The sequence below is a fragment of the Lontra canadensis genome, unplaced genomic scaffold (assembly GCF_010015895.1).
Source record: "Lontra canadensis isolate GAN:19392208 unplaced genomic scaffold, GSC_riverotter_1.0 scaffold17, whole genome shotgun sequence".
NCBI classification, from domain to species: Eukaryota; Metazoa; Chordata; class Mammalia; order Carnivora; family Mustelidae; genus Lontra; species Lontra canadensis.
In genome coordinates, this window is record NW_022631011.1 from 12,556,117 (window position 1) to 12,579,976 (window position 23,860).

Here is a 23,860-nt window from a genome sequence, read left to right on the forward strand (position 1 = left end):
TATCCAGTTGTCTACCAAATAGCTTGATCTAGACATCCCAAGAAAATTCACGTTCAATTATATAACAACAAATTCTTCATCTTGACCCCTCCTATTGCCTGCCTTTCATGCAGGAATGCCCTCCCCAGCACCTGACTTATATCAGCTACTATGTTCTCTATGATAATTTTCTGGATGCCTCCCCCATTAAGTTTTCTCTATCCTGATACCCTAGGGATACCTCTTACTTAACCTGTTACATGGACTTCTCTATCCTGGACTATGCTCAGTTTGAGAACAGGCAAGGTGATTTTTTTTTTTTTTAACAATCATAACACCAGGGTCAATAAATAACCATCTTATATTCATGCTCAATGAATATTAAGTGGATAAATAAATGTCTCAGAAAGAAATTATTCCAGTAAAAGATCGTACCTGTTTAGAGAACTTAACTAAATCCAGTTGAGCATAGTAATCATCAGTTGGGGATGTCTTCTTAAAGTTTCTTCCCCTTTTCTCTTAATACCCTGAAGAGCACAATACTGGAACAGGAGAAGTGTTTCATATCAAACATTTCAGACAAATGTTTTGAAATACACAAATTCCATTTTAAAATGTGTTCAGCTTTAAGTTTCCTGATTCAAGAGAGAAATGTTTACATCGTTAGGTACCTGGCAAGGTGCTCTTTTTACCTTTACCTTATCCTCTTAGTAACTTGTTCTGGTTCACTAGCCATGTGCAAAGTAGAGCAGAGGCATGGGGGAGGGATTCAGCATCATCCTGCTCCAGAAGAGCAGCTGGGGGTTTCTGTGGTGTGAAAAATACATACACTCTATTACATAAAATTGAGAGAATAATGATTTTACAAAGTAGAGTCTAAAAGTGATACACGGAAGTTAAGCAATCCCCTATGGATAATTTCTATGTCATTTACACAATGGAAGGATCTACATGATGATAATATATGTGAAAAAAGATGACCATGTGATGTAACTGAAGTCAGCATAATTGGGATTATGTAGTTATTATATCTCAGTAGAGTTCCAATAAACCTGAGTGAGTTTTCAAAGCACATCCTGTGGCACAAAGTAGAGACTTCTTTGTGCCATCATGGTGTCCAACTTGTAACTATTCTTAGAAAGCCCATTTCTTCCATGTGAATGAATCCCTTTGATGACCTATCTTAATTAGCATATTTCCTTACTTTAAACCCTACTCATTTGTATCCTTATTTTGATTTTAAGTATAAGTTTCTCAACATCTGTATATCCAGTACAATAGCCACTAAGTACATGTGGCTATTGAAATTGGAATTAACTAAATTTATAATTCAGTTTCTCAGTCACACTGGGACACATTTCAAGGTCTTATTTGCCTAAGTGGTGAGTGGCTAGCATAGAATTCACTAGCACAGAAGAACATTTCCATCACTACAGAAATTTCTGTTGGACAGTGTTGATTCCAGACACTACTCTTCTCACCTTACACTATTATATTGGCTTCTGGAGGGGTCTGTTATTGCAGAAAACTTTTTCTACATTTATTCCATCAAGCTCCATGCATTTAATTATATATGTATTTTTCACTCCTCCACACTCCTCCATAAAATAAGTGTGGTCAATGAATAACCTTATGGAAACTCAAATGGTGATTTTTAAATAACAATACTTTTAATTCAAACTGCCCAGCTTTTAAATAACTTGCAGTCTTTTAGGATTCTGAGAAAAGCTAATAATTTGTAACAGAGGCATTGAAAACCTCTTTGGCAGAAGCTGGCATGACTTTAAAATTAGAAACAAGACAAATTTTTAAAAAGATTTTCTTTATTTATTTGAGAGGTCATGACCTGAGCCCAAGGGAGACACTTAACTGACGGAGCCACCTAGGCACCCCAAAACAAAACAAATTCTGCAAGAGTTTCATTGTGACAGAAGTTCAAATTATGTGACATGTAGAGAAAGCAAGCCCAAACTGAAAATGTTTGAAATGTAACCACAGTTTTGCCACTGAATTCATTCCGTTTTTCCAGGTTTTCCCACATATACCATGATGATAACCTAGAACTGGGGTGAGACTGAATGATTTATACACTATGTCTTGAGATACATAGAGTTTCAGGGAGATGCTTATTGGTAAATTTTAATGATTGGAAATTATGTTAATCAGTTGCTGGAAAATTGAAAGGAAAACGACACAAAATACCTGCAGAATAAACTGAGGCATCTTTACGTTTATCTGATTGAGCCCCCAAATCTTTCAGCAGGTTTTTGTTCAGTCAGGGAGCCTCAGAGAAAGGGCTCTGAATAAAAGGAGTGGCCTGGCGTTTTCCATGGCCGGCCAAGCACAAGTAACTGGTTTTGCAGCTCTGTATGGATCAGGCTTGTTGATAGCAGCTTCCTAACAGCCCTTCTCTACAGTAAAGTGGATCTTTCCTGACTATTAAGATCCTCTTTTTGTTTTGTATTTTTTTGTGTTTGTGCCTACTCACTGAAGGGAAGGAATGAAAAGATGACTCCATTAGTATTCTGGGACCTTTGTTTTTGAGGCTGCTAGGATCCACTTCAGGGGCTTTCCAGGTGGGAAGAGTTCTTAATGGTTGGCTGGGCTTGTTTTCCTCATACAACCTCCTTTGAACTTTGCCATGTCCTCTGGGAATCTGTCTGAACAAACAAGTTAAATTTGACTGGCCTCACCAGCCCACTGCTGCTCAGGAAGGAGCTCTTTGGGGAGTTCAGAATGTTCTACTTTTCTAGGAAGTCAGAAATATCACTCTCTGTATGAAAATTGAATTAGCCATTTTCTACATTCCTCTTTCCTGGGTTCAGGTACTGATGCACCTTCCTGAAATAGGCACCAGGCTGCTCCCCGGCCTCACTAGAGATCTTGGGTCTGTCTGCCTGAATCACTCCAAGAGGGTAGGAAGGCCAGAGTTGCCTTATTTTTTTCTCTTTCATGTTAACACTTTTCAAATGCCAAATATGATTATAGTAACAGTGCTAATATTTCCTTTTGTGGTTTCAAGGCACCCAGTCATTTTTAAATGACATTGGCCCTTGACTAACATACAGATGCTTTTTCTGAGAGTCCTTCTTCCATCCACATCCCATTGCTGGAACTAGTGGAAGTGAGTCCACAGGGTGCGAACTGCCTCCTGGGTTTGCTTTTGGTCCACTCAGGCAAATTCAGAACTCACAAATGATTCATGTGTGGTGACTAACATTCTGGCCAATATCTCAGTGATCTCAGGGAAAAATAAATTATCTCTTGGTGAGTAAACTCACAAGGGAGTATAATCTTCTTGAGTACAATAGTCCCCCCTTATCCACAGGGAACATTTCCAAGACTCCCAGTAGATGGCTGAAACTGTGGGTAGTACTGAACAATATATACACTATGTTTTCTCCTATATTACATACCAATAATAAAGTTTAATTTATAAGTTATATTTTTGAATTCACATATTTATAAATTTAGTAATTTACAACTTAGGTATAGTAAGAAGCTAACAATAATAAAATAGAACAGTTATACAATATACTGTAATAAATGTTACATGAATGAATGTGGTCGCTCTCTCTCGGTATCTCAAGATATCTCACCATACCATACTCATCTCTCTTGTGATGTTGTGAGATGATAAAATGCCTATGCGATGACATGAGTGATGTGAGTGATATAGGCACTGTCACATTAGCATTAAGTTGCTGTTGACCTTCAGGTAATACTTCAAATGGAGGATCATCTACTTCTGGATGAATTTGACCGGAAGTAACTGAAATCCTGGAAAGGGATAAGGAAGGACTGTTGTACTCTAAATGTAGCCAAAAGTAATTTTTACACGAAATTTAGAATTTTTTTTCTGGTTCCTATTTCTAGAAATATAACTTACTCCACTGTTCCTTGGAGCAATATTGTAAGAATAAACATTTGTTTTATTTTAATTCTGGTATGACATACAGTATTAAGTTAGTTTCAGGTGTACAGTATAGTGAGTCAATAATGCTATACTCTATGCTCATCAAGACAAGTGTACTCTTAAAGCCCTCCACCTATTTCACCCACCCTTCTACCCACCACCCCTCTGGTAACCATTAGTTCTCTATATTTGAGAGTCTTTTGTTTGTTTGTCTCTTTTCTTTGTTTTGTTTCTTAAATTCACATATGAGTGAAATCATATGGTATTGTATTTCACAGACTTATTTTAGTTAGCATTATACCCTCTGGATCCATCCTTATAGTTGCAAATGCCGAGATTTCATTCTTTTCTATGGCTTGGTATATTCCATTGTATAGATATACCACTTCTTTATGGATTCATCTATTGCTGGACACCTGGGATGTTTCCATATTTTGGTTATTGTAAATAATGTGGCAGTAAACTTTAGCAGGGGTACATGTATCATTTTCAATTAGTGTTTTTGTATTTTTTTAGTAAATATCCAGTAGTGAGATTCCTGGATCAGAGGGCAATTCTATTTTTAACTTTTGGAGGGACCTCCATACTGTTTTCCACAGTGGCCGTACCAGTTTGCCTTCCCACTAACAGTGCAAGAGGATTCCATTTTCTCTACATCCTCACCAATACTCATTGCTTGTGTTTTTATTTTAGCTATTCTGACAGGTGTGAGGTGATCTCTCATTTTAATTTAGATTTTCATTTCCCTGATGATGAGTGATGTTGAGCATCTTTTCATGTGTCTGTTGGCTGTTTGTTTTCTTTGGAGGAATATCTCTTCATGTCTTCAGCCCATTTTTTAGATTTTTTGTTGTTGTTGAGTTGTATAAGTTCTTCATGTATTATGAATACTAACACTTTATTGGATATGTAAAGAAGATATTGCAAATATCTTCTCCCATTCAGTAGGTTGTCTTTTAGTTTTGTTGACTGTTTCCTTCACTGTATGGAAGTTTTTTGTTTTGATGTATTCCCAAGAGTTTATTTTTGTTTTTGTTTCCTCAGGAGACCTATCTAGAAAATCATTGCTATGGCTAATGTCAGAGAAATTACTGCCTATGCTCTCTTCTAGGATTTTTATGGTTCCAGAACTCACATTTATGTGTTTAATCTATTTTGAGTTTATTTTTTTATATGTTATAAGAAGGTGGTCCATTTTTCCCAACACCATTTGTTAAAGAAAATTTTCCCATGGTATATTCTTGCCTCTTTTGTCAAAGATTAACTGACCATATAATCATGGGTTTGTCTGGGCTCTCTATCTGTCCCATTGATTTGTCTTTTTTTGTGCCAGTACCATACTATTTTGATTACTATTGTTCTGTAGTATATCTTGATAACTAGTATTTTGGTACCTCCAGTTTTGTGCTTTTTCAAGATTGCTTTGACAATTCGTGCCTTTTTGTGGTTCCATACAAATTCTAGGAATAGTTGTTCTAGTCTGTGAAAAATGCTATTGGTATTTTGATAAGGATTGCATTAAAACTGTAGATTGCTTTGAGTAGTATGGACAGTCTAACAATATTTTTTCTCTCAACTCATGAGCATAGAATATCTTTCCATTTGTTTGTGTCATCTTCAATTTCTTTCATCAGTGTTTTAAAAGATTTCAAAGTACGGGTCTTTCACCTCCTTGGTTAAGTTTATTCCTAAGTATTTCACTTTTTTGGTGCAGTTGTAACTGGGACTGTTTTCTTAATTCATTATTAAGCTACTTCATTATTAGTGTCTAAAATGCAGCAAATTCCTTTATATTGATTTTGTATCCTGTGACCTTACTGAATTCATTTGTCACTTCTAGCATTTTTTGATGGAGTCTGTAGGGTTTCCTGTGTACACTGTTAGGTCATCTGCAAGTAGTGATAGTTCCTTCCTTACCAAATTGGAGGTTTTTAATTTATTTTCCTTATTTGGTGTCTGCAGCCAGGATACCCATTACTATGTTGAATAAAAGTAGTGAGAGTAGACACCTTTGTCTTGTTCCTGACCTTAGGTGGGGAGAAAAACCTCTCATTTTTTCACTATTGAGTATAATGTTAGCTGTGGGTTTTTCATGTATGGCCTTTATTATTTTGAGGTATGTTCCCCTTAGACTACTTTTTTGAGGGCTTTTATCATAAATGGGTATTGTACTTTGTCAAATGCTTTCCACACCTATTAAAATGATCATATGGTTTTTATCCTTACTCTTCCTGATGTGATGTATCACGACGAATTTGTGAATATTGAACCACCCTCACAACCCTGCAATATATCCCACCTGATTGTGGTGAACGATTTTTTTAATGTATTGTTGAATTCATTTTGCTAATATTTTGTGGAGGAGTTTTACATCTGTGTTCATCAGAAATACTGGCTTGTAGTTTCTTTATCTGGTTTTGGTGTCAGAGTAATGCTAGCTTGGAGGGTTTCCTTTCTCTTACATTTTTTGAAATAGTTTGAGAAGAATGGGTATTAACTCTTCTTTAAATATTTGGCCGAATTCACTTATGAAGCTGTATGGTCCTAGACTTTGGTTTATGGGAGGTTTTTTGATTACTGATTCAATTTCATTGTTGGTAATTGGTGTGTTCAAATTTCTGTTTCTTCCTGGTTGAGTTTAAGAATTTATTCATTCTTTCTAGGTTGTCAAATTTGTTGGCATGTCATTTTTCATAATATCCTCTTACTATTCTTTGTCTTCTGTGGTGTCAGTTATTTCTGTTTCACTTCTGATTTTGAGTCCTCTCTTTTGATGAATCTGCCTAAAGTTTATTAGTTTTGTTAATCCTTTCAAATAACCAGCTCCTGTTTTCATTACTTTATCCTATTGTTTTTTTCAGTTTCTATTTTGTTTATTTCTGTTCTATAATTTATTATTTTCTTCCTTCTAGTGGTATGGGTTTTGTTCATCTTTTTCTAGCTCCTTTAGGTGTAAGTTTAGATTTTTGTTTGTGATGTTTCTTGCTTCATGAGGTAGGCCTGTGTTGCTATAAACTTCCCCCTGAACAGCTTTTGCTGCATCTCAATGATTTTGGACTATTGTGTGTTCATTTTCATTATCTTGTTGTACTTTTGAATTTCTTCTTTGAGTTCTTAGTTGATTGATTCATTGTTTAGTAGCATATTATTTAATCTCCATGTATTTGTGTTCTTTCCAGATTTTTTCTTGTAGTTGATTTCTGGTTTCATGGCATTGTGGTTAGAAAACCTACATGATATAACTTTGGTCCTTCTGAATTTGTTGAGACTTGTTTTGTAGCCTAAAATGTGATCTATTCTGGAGAATGTTCTGTGTGTGCTGTTTTAGGATGGAGTGTCTTATTTATATTTGTCAGATCCATTTGGTCCAGTGTGTCACATAAAGTCACTCTTGCCTTGTTGATTTTCTTTTTAGATGATCTAACCATTGATGTAAGGAGGGTGTTAAGGACCCCTTACCAGTTTTGTGTTATGACTGATCATTTTCTTTATGTTTGTTATTAACTGCTTTATATATTTGGAGGCTCCTACATTTGGTCCATAAATATTTACACTTGTATCTTCCTAGATATCCCCTTTATGACTATATAATGTCCTTCTTTGTATCTTTTTATAATCTTTGTTTCTATTTTCTATAATATAAGTTTTCCTACCCCAGCTTTCTTTTCACTTCCACTTGCATGATAAATGCTTTTCCATCCCTTCACTTTTTAAACAATTTTTATTGTGTTATGTTACTCACCATACATCATTAGTTTTTGATATAGTGTTCCAAGATTCATTGTTTACATATAACACCCTGTGCTCTGTGCCATACATGCCCTCCTTAAGACCCACCACCAGGCTCACTCATCCCTCCAACTCCCTCCCCTCTAAAACCCTCAGTCTGTCTCTTGGAGTCCACAGTGTCTCATTGTTCATCTCCCACTCTGATTTCCTCCCCTTCACTTTTCTTACCTTCTCCTAATGTCCTTCATGTTATTCCTTATGTTCCATAAGTAAGTGAAACCATATGCTAGTTGACTGTCTCTGCTTGACTTATTTCACTCAGCGTAATCTCCTCCAGTTCCATCCATATTGATGCAGAAGTTGGGTATTCAGCTTTCCTGATGGCTGCATAATATTCCATTGTATATATGGACCACATCTTCTTTATCCATTTGTCTGTTGAAGGGCATCTCGGCTCTTTCCACAGTTTGGCTATTGTGGACATTGCTGCTATGAACATTGGGATACATATGGCCCTTCTTTTCACTACATCTGTGTCTTTGGGGTAAATACCTAGTAGTGCAATTGCAGGGTCATAGGGTAGCTCTATTTTTAATTTCCTGAGGAATCTCCACATTGTCATCCAAAGTGGCTGCACCACCTTGTATTCCCACCAACAGTGTAAGAGGGTTTCCCTTTCTCCACATCCTCTCCAACATTTGTTGTTTCCTGCCTTGTTAATTTTTGCCATTCTGGTGGTATCTCAATGTGCTTTTGATTTTAATTTCCCTGATGGCTAGTGATGGTAAACATGTTTTCATGTGTCTGTCAGCCATTCGTTTATCTTCATTGGAGACGTGTCTGTTTACACCTTCTGCCTGTTTTTTGACTTGATTACCTGTTTTGTTTTGGGTGTTGAGTTTGCGAAGTTCCATATACATCCTGGATATCAGTCTTTGACTGTATTGTCATTTTCAAATTTCTTCTCCCATTCTGTGGGTTGCCTCTTTGTTTTATTGACCATTTCCTTTGCTGTACAGAAGCTTTTTATCTTGATGAAGTCCAAAAGTTCATTTTCACTTTTGTTTCCCTTGCCTTTGGAGAGGTGTCTTGAAAGAAGTTGCTGTGGCCTATGTCAAAGAGGTTACTGCCTCTGTTCTCCTCTAGGGTTTTGATGGATTCCTGTCTCACATTGAGGTCTCTCATCCATTTTGAGTTTATCTTTGTGTATGGTATAAGAGGATGGTCGAGTTTCATTCTTCTGTATATAGCTGTCCAATTTTCCCAGCACCATTTATTGAAGAGACTGTCTTTTTTCCAATGGGTATTTTTTGCTGCTTTGTTGAAGATTATTTGACCATAGAGTTGAGGGTCCATCTTTGGGCTCTCCCCTCTGTTCCATTGCTCTGTGTGTCTGTTTTTGTGCCAGTATCATGCTCTCTTGGTATTAACAGCTTTGTAATAAAGCTTGAAATCAGGCAACATGATGCCCCAGCTTTTTCTTTTTCAACATTTCCTTGGCAATTCGGGGTCTTCTCTGGTTCCTGACAAATTTTGGGATTGTTTGTTTAGCATTTTGAAAAATGTTGATGACATTTTGATCAGGAATGTGTTGAAAGTATAGATTGCTCTGGGCAGAATAGACATTTAACAATGTTTATTCTTCTGATCCATGAGCATGGAATATTTTTCTTTTTGTGTCTTCTTCAATTTCTTTCATGAGTGTTCTATAGTTCCTCAAGTATGGATCCTTTACTATGGTTAGGTTTATTCCAAGGTATCCCATGGTTTTGGGTGCTATTATAAATGGAATTGATTCTCTAATTTTCCTTTCTACAGTTTCATTTTTAGTGTATAAGAAAGCAACTGATTTCTGTGCATTGATTTTGTATCCTGCCATATTACTGAATTGCTGTTTGAGTTCTAGTAATTTGGGGGTAGAGTCTTTTGGGTTTTCCATATAAAGTACCATGTCATCTGCAAAGAGAGAGAGTTTGACTTCTTCTTTGCCAATTTGAATACCTTTTATTTCTTTTTGTTGTCTGATTGCTGTTGCTAGGACTTCTAGTGCTATGTTGAACAATAGTGGCAAGAGTGGGCATCCTTCTCATGTCCCTGATCTGCATGGGAAAGCTCTCAGCTTTTCTCAGTGAGAATGATATTCACTGTTTATTTTTCATAGATGGAATTTATGAAGTTGAGGAATGTTGTCTCTGTCCCTATACTCTGAAGAGTTTTAATCAGAAAAGGATGCTGTATTTTGTCAAATGCTTTTTCTGCATCAATTAGAGGACCATGTGGTTCTTCTCTCTTCTCTTATTGATTTGTTCTAACACATTGATTGATTTGCAAATGTTGAACCAGCCTTGTATCCCAGGGATAAATTCCACATGGTCATGGTGAAAAATCTTTTTAATGTATTGTTGGATCCTATTAGCTAGGATTGTGTTGAGAATCTTGACATCCATATTTATTCCAAATTCTCCTTTTTGATGGGGTCTTTGCCTGGTTTGGAGATCAAGGTAATGCTGGCTTCATAGAAAAAGTCTGGAAGCTTTCCTTCTGTTTCTATTTTTTGAAACCGCTCTAGGAGAATAAATAATATTTATTCTTTGAATGTTTGGTAGAATTCCTCAGGGCATCTATCAGGTCCTGGACTCTTGTTTTTTGGGAGGTTTTTGATCACTGCTTCAATCTCGTTACTAGATATTGGTCTATTCAGGTTCTCAACTTCCTGTTTTAGTCTGGGAAGTTTATAGGTTTCCAGGCATGCATCCATTTCTTCTAGTTTGCTTAACTTATTAGCATCTAGCTGTTGATAATAATTTCTGATGATTGTTTCTATTTCCTTGGTATTAGTCGTCATCTCTTCCCTTTCATCATAGTTTTGTTAATTTGGGTCCTTCCCCTTTTCTCTTGGATTAGTCTGGCCTGTGGTTTATTGATCTTATTAATTCTTTCTAAGAACCAGCTTCTAGTTTTGTTGATGTGTTCTACTATATCTCTGGTTTCTAACTCAGTATCTCTGCTCGTGCATGGGGTTGGCTTAATTTGTTGTTGATTCTCCAGTTCTTTTAAAGTGTAAAGAGAGCTGGTGTATTCTGGACTTTTCAGTTTTTTTGAGGGAGGCTTGGATGGCTATGTATTTCCCCCTTAGGATTGCCTTTGCTGTATCCCATAGGTTTTGGACCTATGTGTCTTCATTCTCATTGGTTCCCATGAATTGTTTAAGTTTTTTCTTTTATTTCCTGGTTGATCCAAACATTCTTGAGCAGGATTGTCTTTAGCTTCCAAATGTTTGAACTCCTTCCAAACTTTTTCTTGTGGTTGAGTTCTAGTTTCAAAGCACTGTGATCTGAGAGTATGCAGGGAATAAACTCAATCTTTTGGTATCAGTTGAGACCTTATTTGTGAACTAGTATGTGGTCTATTCTGGAGGAAGTTCCATGTGCACTTGAGAAGAATGAGTATTCTGTTGTTTTAGGGTGGAATGTTCTATATATGAAGTCCATCTGGTCCAATTGTCATTCAGAACTCTTATTTCTTTGTTGATGTTCTGCTTAGATGATCTTTCTATTGCTGAAAGTGGCATGTCAAGATCCCCTACAATTAGCATATTCTTATCAATATGTTTATTTCTTATATAAATTGTCTTATGTAATTGGCTGCTCCCATGTTGGGAGCATAAATATTTACAATTGTTAGATCTTCTTGTTGGATATACCCTTTAAGAATGATGTTGAGTTCTTCTGTATCTCTGACTACAGTCTTTAGCTAGAATCTAATTTGTCTGATAGGAGAATCGCTACCCAGCTTTCTTTAGAGGCCCGTTGGCATGAAAGATGGTTCTCTATCCCTTCACTTTCAGTCTGAGTGTATTTTTAGGTTCAAAATGCACGTCTTCTAGACAGCATATGGATGGGTCCTGTCTTTTTATCCAATCTGCAAGCCTGTGCCATTGAATGGGAGCATTTAGACCATTCACGTTGAGAGTGATTATTGAAAGATATGTTTTTATTGTCATCATGTTGCCTGTGAAGTCCTTGTTTCTATAGATTATCTCTGTAAATTCCTGTTTTATATCCACTCTTGGGGTCTATCTTCTTTTATAGAATGCCCCCTTAATATTTCTTGTATTGCCGGCTTGGTGGTCTCATAATCTTTTAGTCTTTCCAGTCTTGGAAGCTCTTTATCTCTCCATCCATTCTGAATGTCAGCCTTGCCAGATACAGTTTTCTTGGCTGCATGTTCTTCTCATTTAGTGCCCTGAATATGTCTTGCCAGCCCTTTCTGGCCTGCCAGGTTTCTGTGGACAGGTTTGACATTATTGTGATGTTCCTCTTTGGGTACATAAGGAATCTCTTCCCTCTCGCTTCCCTTAAGATATTTTCTCTGAATTTAAGATTTGTGCACAATTACATCTCTGGAGGTTTTTCTACCCTCAATCTTTGGGGGTGTCCTCTCTGCCTCTAGGACGTGAACACTTGTTCCATTCCCCAGATTAGGGAAATTCTCATCTAGGATTTGCTCAACTGTATCTTCTAGTCCTTTCTCTCTCTCCACCCCCTCGGGGAACCCAATAATTCTGACATTGGAATGTTTCATGGCATCATTTATTTTTTCTAATTCTGTTTTCATGACTTCTAAGCTGTTTGTTCCATGCCTCCTCCTGATCCTTCTTTTCTGTCAGTTTGTTTTCTAGATCACTAATTCAGTCTTCTGTCTCATTTACTCTGGCTGTTAGAATATTTAGATTAGATTGGATCTCATTGACAGCATTTTTAAGTTCTGCCAAATCAGCTCTCACTTCTTCCCTTAGAGATTCTATGTTGCCACTAATGGTTTTCTCCAACCTAGCCATTGTCTTGATAACTTTTACTCCGAATTCTATTTCCAACATCTTGCTTATGTCCATATCCAATAGTTCTGTGGCAGAGGTCACATTCTCTGAATTTTTCCTCTGTTGGGGGTCGCTTCTCCTAGTATTTCTGGTGAGAGGTGGTTGAGGGGATGTATAGCTTAAAATACTAACCACAATTCAGACAAGGTGCACCCTGGAAAGTTTCGGAGTAATTGGGAGTCACCACCAAAAAGAAAGTAAAAAGAAAAGAGAGAGGAAAAAGAAAAAAAAAAAAAAACAGCCAAAATGAGCTGATTTATAAATATAAAGAGTAAGATTTATAAAGTACAAAATTAAGTACTTTATAAATCAGATTTATAAAGTACAAAACCAAAAACGATCAAATAAAAAGACCGACAAGAGAAAAAAAAGAAAAAAAACAGCCAGGATGAACCCCAAAAATAAGATTTATAAAGTACAAAAACAAACACACACACAGAAACACTGATATAAGAATAAGAAAAGTAATAAAAACACAAAATAAAGAGAGGGGGTAGTGATGGGAAGGTGGTTGTAATCCCTCAATGTGGGTGAGGAAGAGTATTTCAGTTCTTCATGGGTATTATCCTGGAAGAGGACTCAACTTTCCAGAGATACAGGGAAATTAAAATGGGTATATATGTAGAGGTAGTACTGAATAGGGAAAGAGGACTACTTAAATCTGTGTGTGTGTGTGTGTGTGTGTGTGTGTGTGTGTGTGTGTGTGTGTATAAAGGAAAACAAAAATATATGTATGAAAAAAGTTCAAGCTAAAAAGTTACTATCAAGTATGTTGTACTAAATATCTAGTTGAAATTTTAAGTAGGTAAAAAAATTTTTTTTAAAAAGAACAGGATTCATGAGAACAAATTTTGAGAGAGAGAGAGAAAAGTTGTATCTAAGAATATACAGGCTGTGGGGCAATACTGGGAGGTTAATATGTTGTTTTCCCCTGATGTTGGGGTTTTACAGTTTTAAGGGGACCCTGTGGTTGTTGTCCTTTTGTTCTTTAGGCTTGTCTTCTGTGGAAGGGGCCTGCAGGATTGTTTTTCAGTTAGTTCTCCTGCCTGCTATCAAGGGGCTGGACTCCGTGGAAGCTGGTTTTTCAGGCTTTTATTCTCTGGAGGTTTTTGTTCTTTGGTGGCTTTTTGCAGCTTTTCAGAGGGTCAGAGCAAAGAAAGAATCTGTCTGCACCCAGACCTCCTCCTCAGAGAGAATCCTCAGACTATTCTCCTCTGGGTGGTCCAGTACACTCAGACTCCTCCCTACAAGCTCCGCTGAACACTGCATCCTCCCACAGGTGGGATGCACCTCCACCCACCGTCTCAGTTGTCACCTGAGGCCCCCACTTGTCTCTGTTCCTCCATGCCACCAAAACTGCGGGCAATACTGTTCTGGGCGAGCCCTGCCCCGGGGGCTGCCATTCCCAGGACCACTGTCTGGGGCCCATGCCCACACCCACACCAGGTGTGCTCAGCCCCAGCAATGGTGGAGGCAGCAGAGGTGGCTGTGGTGTCCACAGTAGCTGCTAGGCCCAGGGACCACCGACTGGAGCGCACTCCAGGCCGCTCAGGTGTGGGCAGGCACCAGCTTTGGATAGGCACTGACTGCAGCTGTCCTGGGACCATGGGCTTAGGTCTGTGCCTGTGACCTCCTGGTCCCAGCAATTTTCCCTTAACTCCCTTGTACTATTCTCAATCCTTAACTCCCTTGTACTGTTATCAATCCCTTCCCATCTTGCAGCCACCAGTCTCCCAAGCTAATGCTGGTCCCCAAGCACAGGGCACTTTCGAATTGGGGTATTTCTTAACATATGGCTCACTTCTGGTGGCTTCTTCCCCTTTCTATTTATCTTCTGGTATCAGTCCACACACTCTCAACTCCTTTGTACCTCTCCACTGATGATCCTCTGCCTCCGTAGAGATCTAGAAGTGTATAATCTTACATCTTGGGCTGATTTCATGGTGTTCAGAGTGCTCTGGTAGATATCTGGCTCAATTCAGGGGACTGGTTGCAGTAGGGTCTCCTACTCCTCTGCCATCTTGCCCCTCCTCTCTCCGTATCCTTATTTCTGTTTTCTTATTATTACTTAAAGTTCTTCCCCTAACTTTGGTTTCTAAATACAGAGCACTAAAAATCTTTGTCAGTGACTCTGAGTTACCCATGCCTTCACTTTTAATTGCATGTGTCTTTAGGTCTGAAATGAGTCTCTTGTAAGCAGCATATAGTTTTATATTTTTAATCCATTCTATGATCCTGTGTCTTTTGATTGGAGAACTTAGTACATTTACATTCTAAGTTATTATTTATATATATATGTGTGTATATATATATATATATATATAGCCATTTTATTACTTGTTTTATGGTTGTTTTTGTAGTTCTCTGTTCCTTTCTTTTCTTGCACTCTTCTCTCGTGGTTTGCTGGCTGCTTTAGTGATATGATTGGATTCCTTTCTCTTTTAGTTTTTTATCTATTATTGGTTTTTGACTTGTCATTACTATTAGGTTTATAAATAACATCTTATGCATATAGCAGTCTGTATTAGGTTGATGGTCACTTAAGTTTGAGCCCATTCTGAGAGCACTAAATTTATACTCCTCTCTCCTCCAAACATTTTAGATATATGTTATCATACTTTATATCTTTTTATTTTGTGAACGTCTTGACTGATTTTTTGGATATGCTTAATTTTACTGCTTTTGTGCTTTCTATTTTCCTTATTCCTACTTAAGATCTTTCCTTGCCACTCAGATTCCTCCTTAACATTTCTTGTAGGACTGGTTTGGTGTTCATGAATGCTTTTAATTTTTGTCCTGAAAATGCTCTCTTTCCTTCTGTTGTCATTGGTAGAGTTTCTGGATAGAGTATTTTTCCCCCTATCAGTTCTTTGAGTATATCATGTCACTCCTTTCTGGCCAGCAATGTTTCTGTTGAAAAATAAACTGATGGCCTTATGTATTTTTCCTTGAATGTAACTTTTTATTGCTGCTTTATCATTACCATTTGCCATTTTAATTACTATGTGGCTTGGTGTGGACCTCTTTGGATTGATTTTATTGAGGGCTCTCTGTGTCTCCTGGATCTGGATTTCTGTTTTCCTTCCCCAGATTCAGGATGTTTTCAGCTATTATTTCTTTAAATACATTTTCTACCCCCTTTTAACTCTATTTCAGGGAAACCTATAATGTGAATGTTACTACACTTGATGGTGTTTGAGTGCCCCTAATCATTTTCATTTTCCATTATTTTTTCTCTCTCCTGTTTAGCTTGATTTCTTTCCATTACTCTCTCCCCCATTGTCACTGATCTGTTCTTTTTCTAGTCTCTGTATTCTACCCAGTGCGTTTAATTCAGTTAATTGAGTTCTTCATCTCTGATTGGTTCTTCAACCAACCACCCCGCTTTGATAGCCACTAGTTTATTCTCTGTTTCTTTGAGCTTAGTTTGATTTTTTTAAGACTCCATGTATAAGTAAGATCATACAGTATTTATTTTTCTTGGCATAACTTATTTCACTTAGTGTAAAGCCTTCAGGGACCATCCATATTATTGCAAATGGCAAGATTTCTTTGTTATCTAAAAAAAATTGTATATTATGTTTTCTTTATCCATTTACTCATCAGAGGACACTTAGATTGTTTCCATAGTTTGGCTGTTATAAATAATGCAGCAATGAACATGCGGGTGCATAAACTTTTGAGTTAATGTTTTCATTTTCTTTGGATAAATACCCAGAAGTAAAATTGCTGAGTCATGTGGTAATTCTACTCTTAATTTCTTGAGGACCCCCATGCTGTTTTCCACAGTGGCAGCACCAATTTGTCTTACCACAAGTGGTATGCATGGGGGCCTTTTCTCCACATCCTTACCAAAACTTGTTACTTCTAGTCTTTAAGATAGTAGCCAGTTGAGAATCTTTTCATGTGTCTGTTGGCGATCTGCAGGTCTTCTTTAGAAAAATGTTGATTCAGATCCTTTGCTTATTTGTTTTTTTGGGGTGTTGAGTTATAGGATTTCTTTATATGTTTTTGTTATTTACCCTCATCAGATATATAACTTGCAAATATTTTCTCCAGTAGGTTGACATTTTTGTGGGCAGTTTCTTTTGCTGTGCAGAAGCTCTTTAGTTTTATTAAGTCACATTTATTTATTTTCCCTTTTTAGCTTTTGTTTTTGGTGACAGATTTAAAATTCATCATCAAGATGATAATCTCTGAGGAGATTATGGCCTGTCATTTGTTCTAGGAATTTTATCGCTTCAGGTCTTACATTCAAGTCTTTAATTCATTTTGAGTTCATTTTTGTCCATGGTGAAAGATAGTGTCCAATTTTTCCATCATCATTTATTGAAGAGAAAGTCTTTTTCCATTGCATATTCTTGGCACTTTTTTCATAAAATAGTGAACCATATATGCATGGATTTATTTCTAGGCTCTCAATTCTGTTCCATTAATCTATGCATCTGCTTTTATGCCAATAATATTTTGTTTTTATTATCACTGTGTAACATAGTTTGAAATCAGGGAGTGTGCTGTCTCCAGCTTTGTTCTTCTTTCTCAAGATTGCTTTGCCTATTCGGGGTCTTTTTGTTGTACCACACAAATTTTAGAGTTATATGTTCCATTTCTATAAAAATGTCATTGTATTGAATCTGTAGATTGCTTTCGGTAGTATGGAAAATTTTTTCCAATCTGTGGGTATGGAATAGCTTTTTAATTAGTGTTGGCTTTAATTTCTTTCATCAGTGATTTAATATTTTCGGAGTACAGGTCTTTCACCTCCTTGGTTAACTTTATTCCTAAGTAGTTTATTCTTTTTGATACAACTATAAGTGGAATTGTGTTCTTAATTTTCTGATAATTTATTAATGTACAGAATTACAAATTTTTATATATTGATTTTGTGTGCTGCAACTTTACTAAATTTCTTTAAAAATTCCATCAAAAAACTACTATAATAGAGTTTATATATAATATGTCATCAATGAATAATGGAAACTTTACTTTTTTCTAATTTGGATGGCTTTTCTTTTTCTTATCTAGAAGAAAGAAATATTTTTTAAAAACCTGCTTTTGCTGACTCCCTTAAGTTTTGATAGGTTTTTTTTTTCTTTGACCCATTGGTTGTTTAGTAGTATTGGTTGTTTCAGCTCCATGATTTGTGAATTTTCTACTTTTCTTGTACTTGATTTCTAGTTTGTACCATTGTGTTCAGAAAAGATGCTTGATAGGATTTCAATCTTCTTAAACTTATTTTGCAACCTAAAATGAACTGTCCTGGAGAATGTTTCATGTATACTTGAGAAGAATGTGTAGTCTCTTGTTTGATAGAATATTCCATGTACGTCTGTTGAGACAATCTGGTCTAATGTGTTAAGAATGTTGTTTCCTTTTAATTCTCTGTCTTGAGTCTGTATTTTTACCCCCAAGGTTTATTGATTAAAAGGGTACTAAGGAGAAGTTTTTACCATTTCAGATGTATCACTGTTTCCTTAATGTTTTTTTTTTCCTTTATGGCTTTGAATAATTGTACACTAAATGGGGGCATTTAAAAAAATATTTTATGAGATATAATTGACATAAGATTGTTTAACTTTAAGGTATACTATGTGTTTATATATTGCAATATGATTACCACTGTAGTGTTAGTTAACACTTCTATCATGTCAGATAATTTTTTTTGTGGTGGTGGCAATATTTAAGATCTAGTCTCAGCAACTTTGAAGTTTCAATATGACATGCTTATCTATAATAATCTTATATATAATGCTTTCGGTCTCAAGGACTTATTTACTTGTTCTAAGTTTGTACTCTTAACATACCCCTGATCTCTTCACCCCCCCACCCCATACCGCTGATAACCACCATTATACAATATGTTTTTTAAGTTTGGTTTTTGTAGATTCCATACAGATAAGGGATATCCTAGAGTATTTGTCTTTTTCTGACATGTCACTTAGAGTAATAGTTTTAAGGTCCATCTGTTTAATTGGAAATGGCATGATCTCCTTCTTTACATGGCTAAATATTCTCTTGTATGTATGTATATGTTATATACATATTGTATACATATATGTATTTAAGTATGTATACATTTTTAATATATATATATATCTTTTACATGGCTAAATATTCCCTTTTGTGTATCTATGAGTGGATAAAGAAGTGGTGATATATTTATATATTTATATCACCACTTCTTTATCCACTCATCCATTAAGAGACACTTAACATTGTTTCTATATTTTGGCTATCCTGTATAGTCCTTCAGTAAACATGGAAGTGCGTATATCTCTTCAACATCCTATTTTATTTCCTTTGGCTATATACTCAGAAGTGGGTTGCTGGATCACTTGGTAGTTTTAATTTTTTGAGAAACCTCCATACTGTTCTCCATTATGGCTACACTAATTTATATTCCACATCCTCGCCAACACTTTATTTCTTTTCTTCTTGATGATAACCATTCTTACAGCTGTGAGTTGATAGCTCATTGTGGTTTTGATTCCCATTTCTCTAATGGTGATGTTGAATATCTTTTCACATACCTGTTGGCCATTTGGAAATCTTCTTTGGAAAAACGTCTATTTGGTTCTGCCATTTTGTAATTGAATTATTTTAAGTTGCATTATTTCCTTATATGGTTTGGATATTAATCCATTATCAAATGTGTTCTGCAAATATTTTCCATCATTCCATACTTTGTCTTTTTATTTTTCTGTGCAGAGGTTTTCTAATTTGCTGTGGTCCCACATATTCATTTTTACTGTTGTTATTATGCTTTTTGTGTCATATCCTAAAAAATCATTACATAGAGCAATGTCAAAAACTTCTTCCCTGTGTCTTTTTCTAGGAAATTAGGTCTTATGTTTAAGTTTTTAATCTATTTCAAGTTAATTTTTGTGAGTGGAGTAATGTAGGGGTTCAATCTGATTCTTCTGCATGTGGGTATCCAGTTTTCCCAGACTATTTGTTGGGGAGCTTATCATTTTCCTATTGAATGTTCTTGACTCTGTTGTTAAATATTATTTAACTCTATAGGAAAGAGTTTAGTTCTGGATTCTCAATTTTGTTTTATTTGTATATGTATCTGTTTTAATGCCAGTACCATACTTTTTTTTTTTTTTTTTTGAGAGAGAGAGAGAATGCACATGTGCACAAGTGGGTAGGGAGTGGCAGAGGGAGAGAGAGTGTAAATCTTAAGCAGGCTTCATGCCCAGCATGGAGCCTGATGTGGGGTTCAGTATCACAACCCTGAGATCATGACCTGAGCTGAAATCAAGAATCAGTTGCTTAACCAACTAAGCCACTCAGCTGTCCTCAGTACCATACAATTTTACTTACTGTAGCTTTGTAGTATCAAATGAAGACATGCAATGTCTACAGCTTTATTCTTCTTTCTCAAGATTACTTTATTGGGAGTCTTTTTGTGGTTCTATACAAGTTTTAATATTGCTTACTAGTTCTGTAAAAATACCATTGGAATTTGGATGGAAATTGCAATGAATCTATAGATGGCTTTGGATAACATGGATAGTAATAGTGTTAATTCTTCTGATCTGTGCACATGGATATTTACATGTTTGCATCTTCAATTTTTTCATCAAAGTCTTGTTTTCATTATATAGATATTTTATGCTATTATGAGTGGGATAGTTTTATTTATTGTCAGATGTTTCATTGTTAGTGTATGGAAACAATTGATTTCTTGTTGATTTTATTTCTTGCAGCTTTACTGAATTTGTTGATTAGTTCAACAAAGCTCTTTGAGTCTTCAAGATTTTCTATATATAAGGTCATATCATCTGCAAGTGATGATAGTTTTATATCTTCCTTTCTCGTTTGTATACATTTTGCCTTGCCTAATGGCTCTGACTAGGACTTCCAACAATATGTTGGATAAGAATAGAGTGGGCAACCTTGTCTTGTACTTGAACTTAGTGAAAACTCTACCTTTTATCATTGAGTATGATGTTAACTGGGGGGGGGGGGGTTTTACCAACAAGGACTTTATAATGTTATTCCTTCTATACCCAATTGGAGGAGACTTTAACATGGAAGGATGTTGTATTTTCTCAAATGTTTTTTCTGCATCTTGAGATAATGTGATTTTTTGTCTTTTATTCTATGAATGTGATGTATCATATTTATTGATTTGTCTATGTTGAACCATCTTTGCATCCCCAGGATAAATCTCATGTGGGCATGGTATATAATCTTTTTAATGGGTTGCCAGAGAATTTTGAATTTTCATTAATACTTTTGTTCTCTAGTTTTCTGGAAGTGTCCTAATCTGGCTATGGTATCAGGGTAATTCTTACCTTATAAAATGAGTTTGGAGATGTTCCCTATTTGGGAAAGAGGTGCATTAATTCTTTTTCAAATGTGTGGTTGAACTTGTCTGTGAGGCCATCTGGTCCTGGAGTTTTATGTCTTGTAGGTTTTTGATTATTGATACAATCTCCTTTCTCATTAGTTTATTTAAGTTTTCTAGTTTGCTTGTTTCAGTCTTAGTGGGTTTTACGTTTTCAGGAATTTATTCATTTCTTATCCAGTTTTTTGGCATATAGTTGTTTATAGCAGTCTCTTATTCTTGTTTTTCTGCATATAAGTTTTATTTTTCTCTTCCATTTCTGATTTTGATTTCTCTTTTTCCCTTGAGTCTAGCCAAAGGTTTGTCATTTTTGTAATGCCCCCCCCCCAAAAAAAAAAAAATTCCTGGCTTTTTTTTTTCCCCCCCTTCTAACTTTGGCTTAGTTTTTCTTTTTCTACTTCCTTGATGTATAAATTTTGGTGGTTTGTGATCTATTTTTATAATATGCACATATCATTATAAACTTCCCATACTTCACAGTTGAAGTAGCTGATACCTCCTTAAATCTATAGGAGTTGCCTTCATGTGGGGTATACCATTCATTGGTGCTTTTATATTTAGGGTTTTCTCTGCTTTTTGGGTTTAACAGAAGGTAGTGCTATATAGTTCACATTTGTCATTTCTTCCTTGCCCACAGTCCCTGATCTGCTTTTCTGATAGCACTCCATTTACCAGAACTGCTCTCAGAGCTCCACTCAGGAAGGTGTACAAGGAGTCAACTGCAGAGTGTGGGGAGGTGTGGGTTCAGCACTGGAGGCATTGAGGGTGTCCATGGACCCAGGGAGGGAGATTCTTGGGTGAGCTTCTCCCAGACACCATGGGCAGATTTCTTGCTGAAGTCTGTAGTTTAATTAGCAAGAACCCTGTCACTTTCATGTCATTTGATATTCTTATCTGCCTCTTCCCCAGTCTTCCTCTCCAGTTACAGCTGCTGGACAGAAATGGGTATTTCAAGCAACATCCCACACAACTAGGGTAGCCATACATTTTCTCACCTCTCTCCAGTTTTTCTGCTAGAGCAGTTACTGCTGCTGGATAATTCAGTCCTTTGTTGTGTAGGGGGAAGTGGAGTACCTAGCGTAAATTCCTCTTACTGTCTCCACTGCAACCAAAATTGTTTTTTGCTCCAGTGACATGCTGGAATCTCTCCTTGGAATGGCTGAATCTCTGTGGGTATTTGTCCAGGTCTATGCTCTCTGCAAGTTTTTTCATAACCTCAGTAAGAGGAATTGGTCCATGTCTGCTGGTTTTGCTGTTTCCACAGCCCAGACCAAGGTCTGTTTGCGTATTACTGGATGCACAGGTGGGTGAGATTCCTTCTGGGTCTTCGGATATATATTCTAGATTCTACACATCTCACAAAGGAGCTTCACTTCTTGTATGTATATCCAATTCATTGTTCAAAAGAAGGAATAAAATGGAGGAACTTCTTCCACTGCCATAATGTTGATGTCAGTTCTAGACATTGTTTTTAGATATACAGAATAGCTTCAATTTAATGATTCAATAAAGTTACTTTATAGTTTTACTATTTGCTAGACTTCTAGCATTAATTCTTTTACAAAGTTAATTTTTTTCTCTTCTTAACCTTTATTTACTAGACTGTGTAAAATGAATACTCAGGAGGTAGCAGGATCTTCCCATCCCATTTCACCCACACTTCCAAGAAAAAAAAAAATATAAAGTTACCTTTGATATATACAATTTAAACATCTTAAAATATATGGATTAAATTTGTTGAGATTTGGGGAAATAATTAAATATAAGAAACTCAAATTTTACAAATGGATCAGACTAAAGCATCTCACTTATACTTTGTCTCATAACTATATAACCATAGGTAACACTTGTAGGTTTCCATCTGCAGCTATTTCTATAATTATGTTTATAGTGAATTTTGAGGTATTTAAAATATATGAATAGAAATGATGTCAAAGACATTACACTTTTTGATTATTGATAGTGATGAGAATATTGGAAAATTTCTAAAGAAAAATAATTGTTTTTTTTTTTAACAGAAAAACTTAGCTATTCTACCATACATTGAAGAATTAGTGACCAAGCTGAGTCAGTGGTATATTTTTGTTGTAATATTGCATTTATTAGCTATAAATGTTAATTATTGGTAATCCTAACTCTAGAGGGGTCATTATTTCACATATGTCTTTCCTCATGAGCCATCAGAATTTCTGCTATGGTTGTTGCTATCCTAAATTTTTTGTTCACTGTGGTATTAACATTTTGTGGGGGTGTGTGTTTAATATCCTAAATTCAGAGTAATTTGACACATGATATTAATTAGTTTCAGGTGTACAACATAGTGATTCAGTAACTGTTGTGTTCACCATAATTGCAGCTACTGTCTGTCACAATACTCAAATTTTAAAAATAATTGAAAACAAAACAAACATAGAAGAGAATCCAAGTGAATAAAATGCCAGGCTGAATTTCATTTCCCTTGACAGAAATGATTTTACTATTGAGCATATAGAACAAAAAGCTATTCTTATTAAATCTTTATTTGTATAGTAGGCATTTACTTTGTAGTAAACATGTCTTATATAATTATCTCAAAACATTAAAATGATTTAGAATACTTTGTTTGGAATATCAAAGTTGAAATTATCTTTACGTGAGGGTTATAGGGAAGATGGTGGAATTAGGAGGACGCTAAACTCACTGTCCCACCAATGCAACTAGATAACACTCACATCAATGTAAATAACCTAAAAAATGACCCCATGACTGATATAACAAACTGCACAACTAGATGTAGAGAAGAGGCCACATTGAAGACATTAGAAAAGGTAGAGATGTGGTGGAGAGCAAAACCCTCTAAGTGTGGCCAACAGAGGGGGGCAAGTGTTGAGAAGGGTGAGAAACAGATCATCATACTGGGAAGCCTGCACAGAGAAGACAAATTCCCATAGCATTTTGCTTTAAAAAGTAGAAGGACCAAATTTCATGAGTTCTTACAGCTGGCAGGATGTGAAGCCTGGCG

General features: G+C 36.0%; 1 protein-coding gene across 9 annotated transcripts in view; it reads left to right on the plus strand.

Annotated features, from left to right (window-relative positions):
- The window catches only part of NOL4 (nucleolar protein 4), a 390,701-nt gene that overhangs the window by 348,451 nt on the left and 18,390 nt on the right, over positions 1-23,860 (plus strand). Inside the window, exon 11 of one of the 9 annotated variants that reach the window (XR_004382911.1) lies at positions 2,805-2,894. The exons of the other annotated variants lie outside the window; for them this stretch is intronic. The gene's annotated coding sequence lies outside the window, so the exon portion shown is untranslated. The remainder of the gene's footprint in view (positions 1-2,804; positions 2,895-23,860) is intronic. 9 annotated transcript variants of the gene reach the window in all.